The sequence below is a fragment of the Panthera uncia genome (assembly GCF_023721935.1).
Source record: "Panthera uncia isolate 11264 chromosome A1 unlocalized genomic scaffold, Puncia_PCG_1.0 HiC_scaffold_17, whole genome shotgun sequence".
Classification (NCBI taxonomy): domain Eukaryota; kingdom Metazoa; phylum Chordata; class Mammalia; order Carnivora; family Felidae; genus Panthera; species Panthera uncia.
Genome location: NW_026057577.1, coordinates 43,095,902 through 43,111,491, shown reverse-complemented (window position 1 = coordinate 43,111,491; position 15,590 = coordinate 43,095,902). Strand labels below are relative to the sequence as shown.

The following is a 15,590-nucleotide window of genomic DNA, read 5'->3' as shown; positions in this document are numbered from 1 at the left end:
ATGTCATGAAGGGTGGCCTCATTCATAAGGAAGTACAATGCATCTTCGAAATCATTGTTTCAAACATCAAATCATTGTCTAAAAGGTCTCTTAGAATCACTTAGATTTTTAATGCATGAATAGATTGCAAGATGTAGTTTTCCATTATGTACTTTGCTAACACTTACTATGTAGGCAAGGAAGTACAGTAAGTGTCACTTATTTTTGTCTGTATATGTAAATAAGTGTCACTTATTTTGTCTGTATATATTTTTGTCTGTATATGTGTGTCTATACTGGGAGCAGAAAAAATGCTCAAACATGAAGTGACTTATTCTTTGTCACTGTTCTCATCACCTTTAGAATACACTTTATTTGGAAATAATTTCAAATTTAATGGAAAGCTTTATGACTACTACAAAGAACATGTGCACATCTCTCACCATTGTCAATATCCCCTTTATGTACTTTTCAATGTCTCTTTGTTTACACACACACACACACACACACACACACACACACGCACACTATTTTTCTTCTCTGACCCACTGTAGAGAAAGCTATACACATCATAGCCCTCCATCCTCAAACTCCCCAATGTATACCTCCCAAGAAGATGGACAGTTTTCCTTATAACTACATTACAGTCTCAAACATCTGGTTGTCTTTGAACTTTTCAGGATGAGTTATTTATACTTTTTACCTCAAATTCTTACACAGATACTAAAACTGGTAGAAAGAACAGCTGAATTATCTTTTAAAAAAAAGTCATATCACTCATTTTTTAAAATTTTGCAAGCATACATGGTGTGTCAATATGTTTGAAATGACTGATTTTAGGAAGATTGGATGAATTAATACAAATAAAGATTCCTCTTAGTTAACACATTGTATCTGTTTAGTGAACTTACAGATGGCATTAGTATTGGCCGCCATTCACTAGGTCAGACAGAACATCTTGCCTTTCTGTAGTTTTGATCCTGTTTTTTCTTTTCGTGATCAGATAACTCTAAGTTTTGGAAGACTAAAGTAGTTTCTATTTAGACAATGCCATTGCCTAGCTGTCTGATGGTCAGCAGTAGGGAAGTGGAAAGGGCACTGGTGATGCTGAATAGATTCTAGAGAGCAGGGGTCTGGTGGGGAATCATCTTAATACTGCACCACAGCTGTCCCTTCAATGAGACAGATAATGGTAGGTCTCTCCCAAAATGGTTCTTATAACTATTTTTATTTCCTCACTTAACTTAAAAATGCAAGTTTACATGGCTATGAACACAGAAAACTGAGATTTATGTTTCATAATCTATGGAACTAATTTTGATAACTAACACATTTCTGACAGTTGTGGTTTTTGCTCAAAGGGAACTTAAGCATACATATCCCTCTCCACCCAAGTATGTCCAACAGTGTGCCTATGTATTGGGTGACCTGAGAATGACAGTGCTTTAAGGGTTTAGAATGGGCAGCAAAACTCTCTGTAGGAGGAGAATGTGATGCTGGAGCCATTTATGAAAAACGAGTCCCTTGGTAACTGAGGTGGACAATATAGAGGCTCAGTACTGCAAAGTCATCCAGGAGGCTATGTGTGTACATCCAGGGCACACACAGAGATAGACCTCATGTGTGTGCAAATAACAGTTTTACTACACCCGGCAGATTCTTCATTTGTTTATTCAACAGATTTCTGTTGAGGGGCACTGTTCCAGGAGCTGGGGATTTGGTAATAAATAAGTGGGCCATGGTCTATAACCTCATGGAGCTTACACATAAACTGTTTTGCCTTAAAGTATTGTACAATCAGAGGTATTTGTGCCCTCACCATATGACCACAGTATATCATTCTATAAACCTTTCAGACATGACTTGGATCTGCAAGAGTTTAGTTTTAAAGCTGCTGGATTTGCAGGAAGAGAGAACATTGGCTTTAAATGATAAATCACAGAATTTTGAAAAGACCCTCCAGATTTTAATGATTTAACAAGAGCAATGTGCTCAAAGACTATTGAGTCAGAAAAAAAATATGTAAATATTCATGTATTCAAGGGTATAAATGAGTGGGAGAGGGGGCCAAAGGAGAAGCTCCCCAAAATGACAGTATTCTTCTTCATGACAGGGAAACCATTTTTTAGTCATGGCTTCCAGGCTAGAGTGACTTTCAGATCTGGCTGGAAAGACAAATATCTAAACCCCAAGGGAAACTCTAGGGTGGTTCTTATAGATCTTGTTTGATGTATTTTCTATAAATCATTTTGAGGTAGTGCTGGAGCAAGCTCTTAACTAGCAGTGTATTCTTGTACAATATCTTTGAATTATGGTAAGCTGGAAACCAGCCATCCAATATCTAAATTTTAGCCTGGCCTAGATGAACACACTTTATTAACAAGACTAAAATAGAGTCTTAGGTCATAGGTGAATAAGAGTGTTGTTACTGGTGTTTGTATTAGTTGGGATAGTGTTTGGCACAAATACAGATTTAAAATACAAGTGGCTTAAACAAGATAGATGTTCATTTCTCTCTATCATGTTAAAATCTGAAAGTAAGCTGACTAGAGCTAATGTGGCAACACTGTTCCACAAAGACTTCAAGGACACATGTGCCTTTCCTTTTGATGCTGTTAGATGTGACCTGTATGCCTGAATGTAACTCATGGTCCAATATGGCTGCTCTAGCTCCAGCCATCAGTTTCTTATTCTAGCCAATAGGAAAGGGAAAAGAAAGAAAAAGAAAAGATATATGACAGATATCTTTTAATGTAAGCTCCTGAAACTTCCACATAACACGTCTATTTCCAACTCATTTATCAGAACTAACTTTTGTGGTAACATCTGGTTACATAGGAGTCTGAGAATGTTCTCAGTTTTAAGCAGTCATATGCTTAGGTAAAACTAGAATTCTAATAGAACTGATGAAGAAAAGCATCAATGTTAGGGGACAGCTATCAGTCTCTGCCATTGTGTTGCCTATAATAATGCTGCATGTGTTTTAAACAATGTCAGTCTGCAACACTGTATTTTCAATTTCTTTCATAGTATAATCTTTCACAGTATGAGCTTAGTAGCTACAGTGTCGGGGAAACTTGTGTTGAGTTCTGCTAGAATATTTTACCTGCTCTGGATAAGAGCCTCAAGATTAAATGTGTTAGACTACTGACTAATTATTTTTCATAGTACGTGGCAATTGACTCCCTACCTCAAACTTGCACGTCCACATGGACTTGGGGAAAGGAGAAGCTAGTAGCACAAATTACAAGTCGTTTGAGTTCTTAAAACTGTTTGATGCTCTTCATGTTCTTACCAACTCATACCCTCATCTAAATTTGACTTATAGGTACATTTAGAACTTACAGGACAGAGAATCCTAAAGTCTCACATGAGAATTACTTTGCTTGTTCAAACAAGATTGCGTCCCAACTAGCATGCCAAAATTTGGTAGCTACAAATAGGGAATTCTGAAAGGAGAGTGACACAAGAGGTAATTTCTTTTAAATCTACTGCAGTATCGTGGTTTAAGGTAGACAATGGTTACCATTTTGCTGACACGAGGCAGACATGTCACTAAATAGGGAAATGAGCAATCACAGAGCTAATTTAATTTCCACTGGGGTTTATGGAAGCACCAAAACATGATGTAGCCAAATGTCCCTAAAAGTATGAAGTAATAAAATTTGTTCCATCATTATAAGAAATTAAAGCCAAGCACAATTGCATCCAATTAGTAAAAAACAAAAACAAAAACAAAAAACCTGTTAAAGTGCCATTGTTATTTACTGAATGAATTGAGCTTTCGGATTACCTTGACCAGCCGCATTTTAATTTTTGTCTGTCCCTTTCTTCCAAATCATATTAGAGGGCTTTAACTGATTTTGACAAAATAAGCTATGTTATTAAGGGGCAGTATAACCTGAGAAGCTTAAGTTTAATTTCTAGATTAGAATTTTCAAATGGGCATGTCTTCTAGATTTCAGTAAATGTGGGGTTGTCATTATTAGGAATCCTTTGTTTCTTAGTGTTTCTTAGTGTTTGTAAAAGGTCTACCTAAGATGAAAGGAAAGACTTGAATTTAGAGAATTGATTTTTGTTGCTGTTGTTCCACTGAGAGTGTCTCTCTCAGTAGAGAGAGGTGTCTGTTCTTTCGGGGGCAGTTCCAAAGCTTCTGAATGCAGTGATTGACAGGGCCACCTCCATAGAGGAAAGCTTTGGGCAGGCAGAGTGCTCAGACTTCCAGGGGAGGTAGAGCTGGATGGCTAAATGATGTGTGATGAACTGTCCCAAAAGTAGTGTCCATATGATTTAGCATCCAAACCAGAACACTTTTTAGAGTGAAAGGCAGTGCTATTCATAACTACCCTTGAATAACAGATTTAAACCTACTAAATTCTAGGCTAGTTGTGATGTATGGACCCCCTACCCAAAAGGAACAGATACCTAAGCAAATAAATGTATTAGTACATTTAGGTACCTGGAGAATAAATAGTCCTATAGGTTGCTAGGAGGGGAAAAATGGAGATTTGGGTCAGTCTGCCAGTGATTTCTGTCCCCCGTACAAAAGGTCCCGTGATCGTGTAATAGGCAATGAGGTTTCCAAGCCCCTCTACCACGTTAATATTCCTCTAGCAATCTAGTTATTGATTCTCAGATGTGTTGGAAAGCCCAGAAATGTTACAAAAAGTAGTCTTATAATAAAGGGAATGTTCCATGCTTTTTCAGTTAAATTCAAAAAAACATTTACTGGATACCTTGTATGTGACAGCCAATGTCCAGCACCGGAGATTGAAAAATGAATTTGATATGGTTCCAACCCTGGAGAAAATCAGTCTACTGGTAAACAAATCATTGTGCTAAACTGTTTAGTGATTGAATTACTTGAAGAGTGAAACTTATAATTTGGCTTTCATGCATCACAAAAGATATTTGCCAGTCTCTATCTTTAGAGGGAACTCCTGCTGGGTGGTAACCTGGATTTTCCCAGTCCCCAACTAACGTGAGATATGATGGCAAAGTAAACAGGGTGATCAGGCTGTTTTAGTGATGTTTTTTTTAAACTCAGGGGTCCTTGTTTTCCAGTCTGCTAATTATATATTTTTTCCAACCAGAAAGTCCTTCCCTACCAGCTGAGCTGTTCAGACCAAATCAGCAAAGACAAGCTACCAGAGATTTAGGGCGTCTGGGTTAAAAAGTATGTTTGTTTAATTAGGTAAATAACTTGAGAGTACTTTCCAGAATTACTGTTCTTGATCACATTAATAAATGCTGAGGAGACCATCAGTCACTCAGTGGATAAGAGAAGCTGGAAGAAGAGTGAAGCATTGGAGTGAGCTGGAAATCATTCAAAAAGTCCTAATACACTCTATGTGCCTGCATATAAAATTCATCATCATCATTGTTTTTTGGGGCACTTACCGTTTCTCAAGCACTGCTTTACATTCATAATCCTATTTAATCTTCAAAATCACTGTATGATGTGGGTACTGCTTTCTCCATTTACAAATCAGAGAACGGGCTTAGGTAAGTTAATGAGCTTGTATGAGGGTCTCAGGTTAGTCGGTGGCAAAGCTTAGGTTTGGAAACAAGGACTACCTCACTCCAAAAACTATTCTCCTGGATTTTCAATCCTTGTAAGGTCCTTCTCTGTACCAGAATAAGTCAGCATATTGTCCATTCAGGGAGTAAAAAGATCAAGGACCTGGTGGCCTTATTTCTAAATAAAGGAATGGGTGGGGTTAGAGCTGGAGTAGGGGCTTTCTGCTGGCAGAACCCGCACCTTCCTCTAGGACCTCACCACACAGGCTAAATTCAAGGGCCAATCTCTCTCAACCTGAAGGAAAATTAATTTAGCGATGGTTACTTGCCTAGATGAATTCATTTCTAAATGTTCATTCCCCACAAAGAGATCACGACTCTGGGGCCATGGACGCCTGCTCCTGTGGAGGGGGACGAGGATGAGGAGGCAGGCAGAGGCAGCAGCAAGTGAGGAATTCAAGCTATAAAATACAATCAAGTTCTTAAGGTACTGGGTTTTCTTCACCCACTTATCAGGCAGCCCCAGTTTTTCTCTTCTCCCTCCCACAGTTGCCTCTTTAATTATATTTTTTGAATAAACATTATCATCTTGATGTTCCAGCTTACAGTTGGCTGAGTTTCTACACTGTTAGAGACTTGGGGCCTATTCTTTTCTTTTGCTGCAGTGGTTGTAGCTCCCTACCTCCCTTTCCCCCTCATTCCTAGGCTTCCCCTGGAGAATTTGGAGAGTTAGAGAAGGAAAAGACTCTTTTGTGCATGGTGTGCCTGAGGTCTTATGCCGTGAGCTGGTTCTTGCCCCATCTGAGCCACCAGACCCACTCTTCTGTTGATACACTGTTCTCTAAAGTCCCAGCCAAGTTTGCAACCTCTGACCATGAGTTAGCAGGTAGAGCAGAGCATGGGCAGCCTCTAGGGGAAGCCTGGCTGGATCCTCTAAGTTTTCTTGACCTTCTGCATGCTTCTGCTGTTACATACATGCATTTCTTTTGAAATCTCTGTGATTGTTCATTTGTCACTCACTACCTCTAAGCGGTAGGCTCCTTAAAGCCAGAGATCTGCATTCAGCTCTGTAGGTTTAGTACCTCTTAGCCTACCAGATACCCCCAGCAGGTGTTCAACAAGTATTTGTCTACTGGTTGAATCAAACTAACGTTTAACTATATAAGGATGAATCATGTAACAATCCCTAGTTTCCCAACTTGGTCTGTGGAAAGAACTCAGTCCAGGTGAAACCAAAACAAATAAAGTATGTGGTTTCCCTCCAACTCGGGAACCCATTGCCCTTAATCTCCTCCTGAGTACTGCCTTTCCCTGGGTGATCTCAAGACTGACTTCCTCCACCAGAGAACTTCCTGTTATTCCTATGGAGAGTTTGTCGTCTGCTTCTTGCAGAGCTTCCTTTGAAGGAAACTTTGCATAAAGGACTTAGTCTGTGAAAGGTAGGAATTGAATAGATGGAAGGAAAATGGGAGGGCAGTATTGGACCAGCAAGCCACAAACATGACCAAATGTGAAGACATGGGACTCTTGCTGACAAAAGGTGGGTATGTGGGTGGGATCGGCCACAGGGGATGGTAAGGAGAGGTAGGTCCAGTCAGATGGATTTTAGAGGAGTTCTCAAGAGCCTAACAAGTTTGAATGCTAGCCAATAGGGATTAAAAATCCAGGATACGGTCTTGCGTAAGGACAGATATTATTATATGAGAGGTGCTTTGGAAACATATGATTTTGTAGGAGGGGTTGACAAAGGAAAAAACCTCTACAAATGGAGGAAACAGATAGGTGTTCCAGGAATTTATTTGTAAGATACTAAGAACTAGAAAGGAAAATGAAGGCTAAGTGGAAAGATTTATTTTTCCTATTCATTTGCCAACGAAAGGGTTAGGATGCATGGCAGTCTTTGGGAAACAGTGCTCCCTAATTGGTTGGGTCTTTAGCAATTGTTAAGTCATTAGAGTCAGATGTTTTCGGTCAGGCCTAATTCCTCATTGCACATCTCATAGGGGTCCAGTTGGTCCATGGACAGCTGAGATTATTTGGGCCAGACCAGTTGTGAGTAACCATTGGAACCTAGAAAGGAATCTGCCTTTTGGCTCCAAATAGTCTTTTAACAACACCATATTAGCATCCTAGATTCCAGAAACGCTTCTTAACTTAATTTCTCTACCTTGAAATTATAATGTTCTTATGGGCTTGCCTAAAGTACTGCTCTCAGGAAGGTCTCTGTCACTTGTGCTAAGCACTGTTGATATTAGAAGTTGCAAACTGGCCACTAAGGTCCATAGACTTTTGTTTCATCCTTAAGATGTTTAACTTTTTTTTTGAATTATTGTCAAAATTTAAAAAACATAGATTTTTCATTAAAAAATTCAAATGCGGGATTCTTTTGAACAGTCTGAAGATCTGGCACCAGTTGGGCAGCATTCCCACATATGACCTCTGAAGTCTCCACCTGCTGCTCCGGAAGTCCCCACCCACCACATCATTCCTTCATTCACATGATGTGTCTGGCTCCCATAGTGAGTGATCCTTGTTTGTGTGTTCAACTGGTAAACCTTGGTGTGCTCCAGAAATTCACACATATTAGGAGAAATGCTTTACAAAGTATCTGCATATTAGATAGCTTGTACTTTAGAAATCCTTGTATTCCACAGACTTTTATTACAAACTGGGATGAAGAGAGAAGAGGGAAAGAAAACTTGTTTAAAAAAATACAAAGTCCCCCGAAGTCCATACTACAATAATTACTTTTAGTGGATCTCAAGCTTGTCTTAAGTCAAAAATCTTTTACTCACATTAATACTTTAATAGATCTCAAAGCAAAATTCCCACACATTAAATAAAATAATTCTGGCTAGTAAATATGCCTCAGAGATAAATACATACATACACACATACGTGTGTGTGTGTGTGTTGTGCACATGCCTGTGTGTATGTAGCCATTTAGTTTTTAAACAATGGGAATAAAATGCTATGCAATTATTTTTTTCTCTTATCAAGGAGATATCATTTAAGCATAAACCTGGAATACTCAATATAAAAGTTGGGGTTACATGATCATGGATGGCAAGAAGTGTCCAGATTGCTATGGGATAGTATATATTTTCAAAATCTAATCTTCAGAATAAAATAAAACATGAATATCATGTTTTATTAATCTTGCTTAATGAAACGACTATAGTTTAAGTTCCTTAAAGTAGAAGGTATAGTGAATACTAACTGGGTTAATTTTCAGAGAGATCCAGGTGCTGACTACTACTATTATCAAAAATACGTACAGAATTGTTTTGATACCTTTGTATTTTAAGAAGAGACGGGCGGGGGAGATGCATTGCTGTTGAAAGCAGCTGTTATGTATTACATGTAAGTGACTTGATAAATATTTATAATTTTTTAAGCAAATTATGCATTTAAGTTGAAATGAAACAAAAATGAGATAGGCGGATGGAAAAGTGATTTTAAAATTATAGTTAGTCTTAAAATTCAAATAAGATGTGGAAAATGGCCAGTGTTGGGGCGGTGACCTTTGGTAGGATGTATTTTGGGCCCTATTTTGCAAAAGAGAAAGCTGAGGTAGAGAAGTTAAATAATTCGTCTAAATTTGCCACATGGTTGCTAAGTTGCAGAGCCAGCCGAGGAACCTAGATCTCTGTCTCCAGTGTCATGCTACTTCTGTTGCCCATTACTGTCTGAGTAGGCCACTAAAATGAATACTTCTAGAACTCCCTGCTTACCACTATACATCTGGACTACTGGAATGGATTCTTAACCTCTGTCCTTTTCACTCTTTTATTTCATCCTCCTGGCCTACCAGTGCACTTATCCAATTCCCTCAATACCCATTAGCTCAAGGCCACGCATTAAAGTGTTCAACCCTATTTCCCTTCTCCCTGGAAGGAGTCTACTCCATCCAGGCTATTGACCGCCCACACATATAACTGTTTTTCAGGCTTCACACATTTCTTTCACCTGAAAAGAATGCCGGCTGATACCCTCCTCCCACAGCCATTCAAACCACAGACTTTGTCTAAGACCTACATCCAGGTTCACCTTCTTCCTGGAACCCTGCACGCTTAGCTACAGTACATCTCTCCCCACCCCCTCACCCCCCATCCTCAGCTCTGAACTACAGTAGCACTTACATACTGAATGATTTCTACGCCACCTCACAGTTTCTCTAAGCAGCAGCTGGTCACGTGTCTGATTTTCTCAGCGGGATATTGTAAGTTCCTTCCCAGGTCCAGGCAGCTGAATCTTTCATGTTCTTGCATTTCACAGCCACCAGCACATCAGAGAGACTCATAAATATCTATAGATTTTTTAACCGCTCTCTTTCTGGGGAAAAGAAAAAGACAAAAAAAGAAAGGAAGGAAAGGATGAAGATTATTCTCTGACCATTTCTCAACAGTACACAAAGCTCTGAGGAGGGGAAATTAGATGTCGAAAACATGACAGATTGCAAATACATGGAAGCCTACAAGAGGCATATATTGTGTTTATGTTTTTGGACTCATCTAATATGGTACAGAACAAACTTTCCCAAAGTATGCTTCAAAAGATGATAATGGTTGCATGACAAAAAAACCTGTTTCAGGATCAAATAAGTTTAGGTAATATGTGTTAAATGACATTAAACAGGTTTCTTTGCTGTGGAACTTCTAGTTTTTGGTAGGTTCATGTCCATTACAAAGGACAGCAAAGAGGCTACAAATATAACATTTACCAAACTTGTTTGACTACACAATTCTTTTGGTAAGAAGAATCTTATAAGAGTAATAATCAGTTGAACATCCTTTGGGAAATATTAGAATGAACTTCCCAGTAACCTCATAGTAAGTGGTGTTCTTTTATTAACCCGTGACTTACCTTATACATATTTTTTATACACAGTGACTTGACATGATTGGTGTGGTCTTATGAAGGCTATTCTAGATCGTAGATTCCTTGTGAATATTCAGCCCAGAACTGGTTAAGGGTTGAGTGTTGATGGTAATGATAGGAAAAGTAATTGGTTAAGGATTGAGAACCTGTGAGAGTAGAAGAAACCTTTCATGTGTTAAATGCCTTATTGCAGATTAACTTATTTAAATAACCTCATATGGTGAGTCAGAATAATAATTACTATTGATTGAGTACCTACTATAAGTCAGATATGGCCCTTGGGATTTTTCATGCATTTTTAAATGCATTTCTCATAAAAATTCCCAACTTACTTATAAAGGTTTGGATATTTAAATGGCTAATTTAATATAACACAACTAGAACAATAGAAAAACCAGAATTCAAATTCTGGGTGACTCCAAAAGCCATGCTCTTTTTGATCTGTCATACTACCCCTGGTAGGGAACTCTATAGGTTGTAGATTCTTGTACATGTGTAAAAAACTTTCCTATCCAAATCTAAATACCCCTAGATACTCTCATACACCTAGAAAACTAATTTCTTTTAATTAAGTTTGTGCATGGAGCAAACTTATTTACAAGTAGGCAAGCCAAGTATTCCTAATGTGGTCCTGAGTTCTGAAACTTGCTCTGTATTATGCACACATTTAACAAATGCAGGTTTACCAGTAGGCCAACATGGCTTCTCACTCACATGTTCTACTTATAGCACAAGTAGTGAGAATAAAAATTGGACATAATAAATTACCCTTCTGAGACTCTGTTTATAGCCTTAATGTTTAAAAGAGCCTACTGTTTCTTTGGACACATGTTGTGTAATTTTTTTTCCTAGCTCTGACTTCAATTCTTTAAACGAAATGAGTGACCCTTTGGCATTACTTCTCTTAGATATTTCACAATGAGGGGAGTAAGGAAACAAAGAGGGCAGCAGAGGTACTGACTCTGAATGAAAGATTCTTGATGAAAACAAGTATTTTCTCCTCCCTATTCAGATAGGAATTCTCAACCTGGAGTCCATGGTGACTTCAGGGAAGTCAGTGAATACTTTGAAAATAAAAAAGTTGATCACACCGACTTGTGTCCAGTGTTCTAGGGAGGTTGGCATCAGATTCTCAAAGGTTTATTGAACTTCTGAAAAGGTTAAGAAGCACCGTGCCTTTTAAAGTACAAGAAATCAGGAGAACCTGGATGTCTCAGTCAGTTAAGTGTCCGAATTGGGCTCAGGTCACGATCTTACAGTTCATGGGTTGAGGCACCGCATTGAGCTCTGTGCTGACAGCTCAGAGCCTGGAGCCTGCTTCAGATTCTGTGTCTCCCTCTCTCTCTGTCCCCCACCCCCACTCACGCTCTTTCTCTCTTTCGCTCTCTCTCATAAATAAACATTAAAAAAATTTAAAGTGCAAGAAATCAAAAGATATACCTTCCACCAGTGTCTCCTTTATGGGCAATCATTTACCAAGGTCCTCTTTCCTTGTGAAACATCAGAACAAAGATCAGGAAATGAGGATGATGGAATGTGCAAGATAGAATAGTGAGCAAGGAATTAAGTAAAATTTTTACAGAAAATAAATATATAATATAACTGGTCAATACAATATAAAGACTAAGAAGTGGTTCTTAAGACGGGAAAGTCATGTTCTAAGGAAAACGTAGAAACGAAAAACCAACAGTGTGTGTATGTGTGCACACACGTGTGCGTGTGTGTGGCACAGGGATGGGAAAACAGATGGGAATGCGATGATGGAGATGAAACAGTGAAAACATAGAATAATCACATGGAGAGGGGATAGACAGTATTTAATTTTGTTATATGGAGAGAGAAATATACATTTAAATGCATCTGCTAGAAAGTAACATGAGCACTACAGATTGGCTAGACTTAGAATTAGCAAGAGTAAGTAGGAGATTCAGTATACCCCCAGTTTTAATTTACATTCTCCTGATCTTGGGAGGATGGCACATGACCTTTAGTTCATTCACCTGTTATCCCCAAGCTGCGTACTGGTGTATTGATGGGTTCTTTCAAAATTTCTTTTGATTTTGTAAAGATCATTTTATGTATGTATTACCATATCTATCACTTTAAGTATCATATTAACATTGCTCTCCAGAAAGACACCATGGTGCACTTAACCAAAGTTCTGGCAATGTTAGTTCCTGACATTCTTTATTTTTTTAAAATTGTTTAACATTTATTTATTTTTGAGAGACAGAGCACTAGTGAGGAGAGGGGGGAGCAGAGAGAGGGGTATATAGAATCCAAAGCAGGCTCCAGGCTCTGAGCTGTCAGCACAGAGCCCAACGCGGGGCTCAAACTCATGGACCATGAGATCATGACCTGAGGCAAAGCTGGCCACTTAACCGACTGAGCCACCCAGGCACCCCTGTTCTTGACATTCTTTAAAAAGAGACAAGTAGAAGAGGTAGAAAGCAGTAGACTGAGCCTAAGAGATAGGTAGAGATGAATATATCTAGAGAGCCATACCCAGGAAACTATTACTGCTTGAATATTACTTGCAAAGAAATATTCTTTGTGTCATAATACATGTGTACTTATTGGTTATTTACTCACAAATATTTATTGCGTGCCTGTAAATGTCAGGGAATGGTGTATTTAAATAGCTTTCTTTTGGGGCGCCTGGGTGGCTCAGTCGGTTAAGCGGCCGACTTCGGCTCAGGTCACGATCTCACAGTCCGTGAGTTCGAGCCCCGCATCAGGCTCTGTGCTGACCGCTCGGGGCCTGGAGCCTGTTTCAGATTCTGTGTCTCCCTCTCTCTCTGACCCTCCCCTGTTCATGCTCTGTCTCTCTCTGTCTCAAAAATAAAAATAAACGTTAAATAGCTTTCTTTTATTCTCCAATAGCCTACATGCTATCTCCTTTCAGAATGCTTTCTACAATATAGTATGCTTAAATCATCTCCAATGTCAAAGTCTAGGTTTTCCTTGGATAAGGGACACACTCTTTTAGTCACCTTGTTTTTATAGACTCTAATAAAGTGCATGACACATGGTGCTAACCAAATGTTTGTTGAATTACTGCTGGTTGTAGAAGTCAATTGAAACCTAATATTGTGTTTATTTCATTATAAAAATTCTACTAGAGCCTTAGGTGGCATTAGAAAATAAAAAACAACAATAGATGGTAGGAAGACACAGGAAAAAAAGAAACGTCACAAAACCATGTACATCTTCCCTTTGTAGGTTTCTGGAAGTACTAAGTGAAATTTTATATATTTCATAAGATTTAAAAAAACTTCAAAACAAGAACTTGATGTCAGTAATACACTTGGCAATGAGAGCAGCTTGCCACTAGCAAGTCTCTGCTTAAACCTGTTACATGTATACATTGAAAGTGAATCCAATCCCTTCATGTATTTCCCATCAGATAAAGTGTATAGAAGGAAAAAAAAAACATAAGTCAGCAAAAGTTAGAGCTAACCTGGACAAATCTTCTACTGTAGCAAACTCAGGGAGTAACTCCCTTGAAGCAATACATGGTGAAATAGGAATCATTTTCCTCCAGTTCTACCTACTTTAGACACTATTAACTCCATCCTTAGGAACAAAGAGGGAATTTTGGTGGGAATTAGGATGGGAGAAGCTGGAACTGATTAGGAAGATACATGTATTTAAGTATTTGCTTTCTGAAGATATTTAGTGAAGTTTCTTTTTAAGAAAAATCTGAATCAACTGTTAGTATTTATATTTGTATTTTAATTAAATGTAAACAAATGGTACCCAAGGTGATTTTTTTTTTTTTTTTTTGTACCTGTTCTCTTCATTTATACCGATAGGCCTGTCTAGGAATTATGACTAACTTACATGGACCTTAAATCATTCAAATACTGGCCATAAAAAAGAACCAATATCCACACAATTACACATCAGTTAGAATGGATCCTTTCATCTCAATAGTCAGCTTTGTTGTAAGTCGTGGAGAAGAGTAATTGGCTGAACGTTTCCCAAGAAAACCACCTCAGCCTCTAGCTAACTGCTGTGGCTCTGAGGCGATGACTTTTTCCCTTTTCAAAAGGCTGCTTCAGCATCTTCTCCGGGAGCCCCTGGCACTGTTTCAGGCCATGTGTCAGGGGAACCCTTGATTGCATCACAATGACGGAAGCCTAGTGCTGGCCTGCAAGAATTGAGGACTGTTTGTTCACAGAAGATCCTGAGCAGAAACACCGGTGTTATATAGTTCAGGGGTGGCTTGAAAAAAACAAAAAAAAAAAACAAGAAACGAGCACTGCTGTAGGAGGGGACTTCCAAGAGCTCAAGCTATTTCTCTGTTGCTGTTTGATAGTCCTCTCCTAGCTTTGATGGGATTTAGCTAACAGTTGTTGCTTGGGCATTTTTCTCCTTGCAGTTCCTTGACTTAGCAAGATTTTGGATGGTTGAAAAAAAAAAAAAAAAAAACCTCTCATATAGTGTTTTCAAGTAGTGCCACACTGAATACTTGGGAGAGAAAGCATTTTATTAATGAATGCAGTGTATGTTCTTGGTAAAATCCAAAATTAAACTAGGTCACTGTTTTTGTCCTGCTAGCTGTCGATGACGTTTAGCTGTGTTGTTTGGTATGGTGACTCAATTTCCTGTAGGATAGCTGGCAAGTCCACAGTGAGGTTTTTTTAGTGGGGATGAAAAGGTCAGTCACTCGATGTCTTAGAACATTTGGGGTTAAAATTCCTAAAAGTTAAGATTTAATAATGATCCTCAAAAATTGTGGCTGGCCATATTGCCTATAAACCTAGGAATCTGGAAAAAGTATTCTTAGCTCTATGCTAATATCAGCAATAATTCCTTATTTGAACAACAGTTTTATAGAACAAACTTCTTTGCTCTGTCAGTAATTATTTTCTTGGTTATTGGTAGGTAGTGACCACTCTCTAGATTTATACAATGCATGCAGAAGTGGGTAGAACTTAACTTATACATGCGTACCACACTATTATTGTACCCAAATGCTGACTGTCAAAATGGCTAATTTTTGATATGAACATAAAGTAGATCTTCTGAAATAAGTTGTCCCTCTTGTTGCTATTCTGCTTTCTTAAGGTCAAGTCCCATATTTAAGTGCATGATGTCTTGAAGCATTGAAACTTGACTGAATTACTTTTCCCCCGTAATGATTAAAAAGTAAATACTGAAATATAATATGTGGCACCACATTCAGCTATGCCCAAGACCTGTAT

General features: G+C 38.5%; 1 protein-coding gene and 1 long non-coding RNA gene across 5 annotated transcripts in view; one reads left to right on the top strand and one right to left on the bottom strand.

Annotated features, from left to right (window-relative positions):
• The window catches only part of PDE4D (phosphodiesterase 4D), a 585,222-nt gene that overhangs the window by 513,352 nt on the left and 56,280 nt on the right, over positions 1-15,590 (top strand). The gene's annotated exons all lie outside the window — the stretch shown is intronic.
• Positions 1-15,590, bottom strand: part of LOC125934930 (uncharacterized) — a 105,138-nt gene that overhangs the window by 82,710 nt on the left and 6,838 nt on the right. For both annotated transcript variants that reach the window (XR_007461579.1, XR_007461578.1), the window contains exons 2-3: positions 10,366-10,526; positions 9,642-9,834 (exon numbers count right to left, since the gene is read on the bottom strand). This is a non-coding gene — a long non-coding RNA (uncharacterized LOC125934930). The remainder of the gene's footprint in view (positions 1-9,641; positions 9,835-10,365; positions 10,527-15,590) is intronic.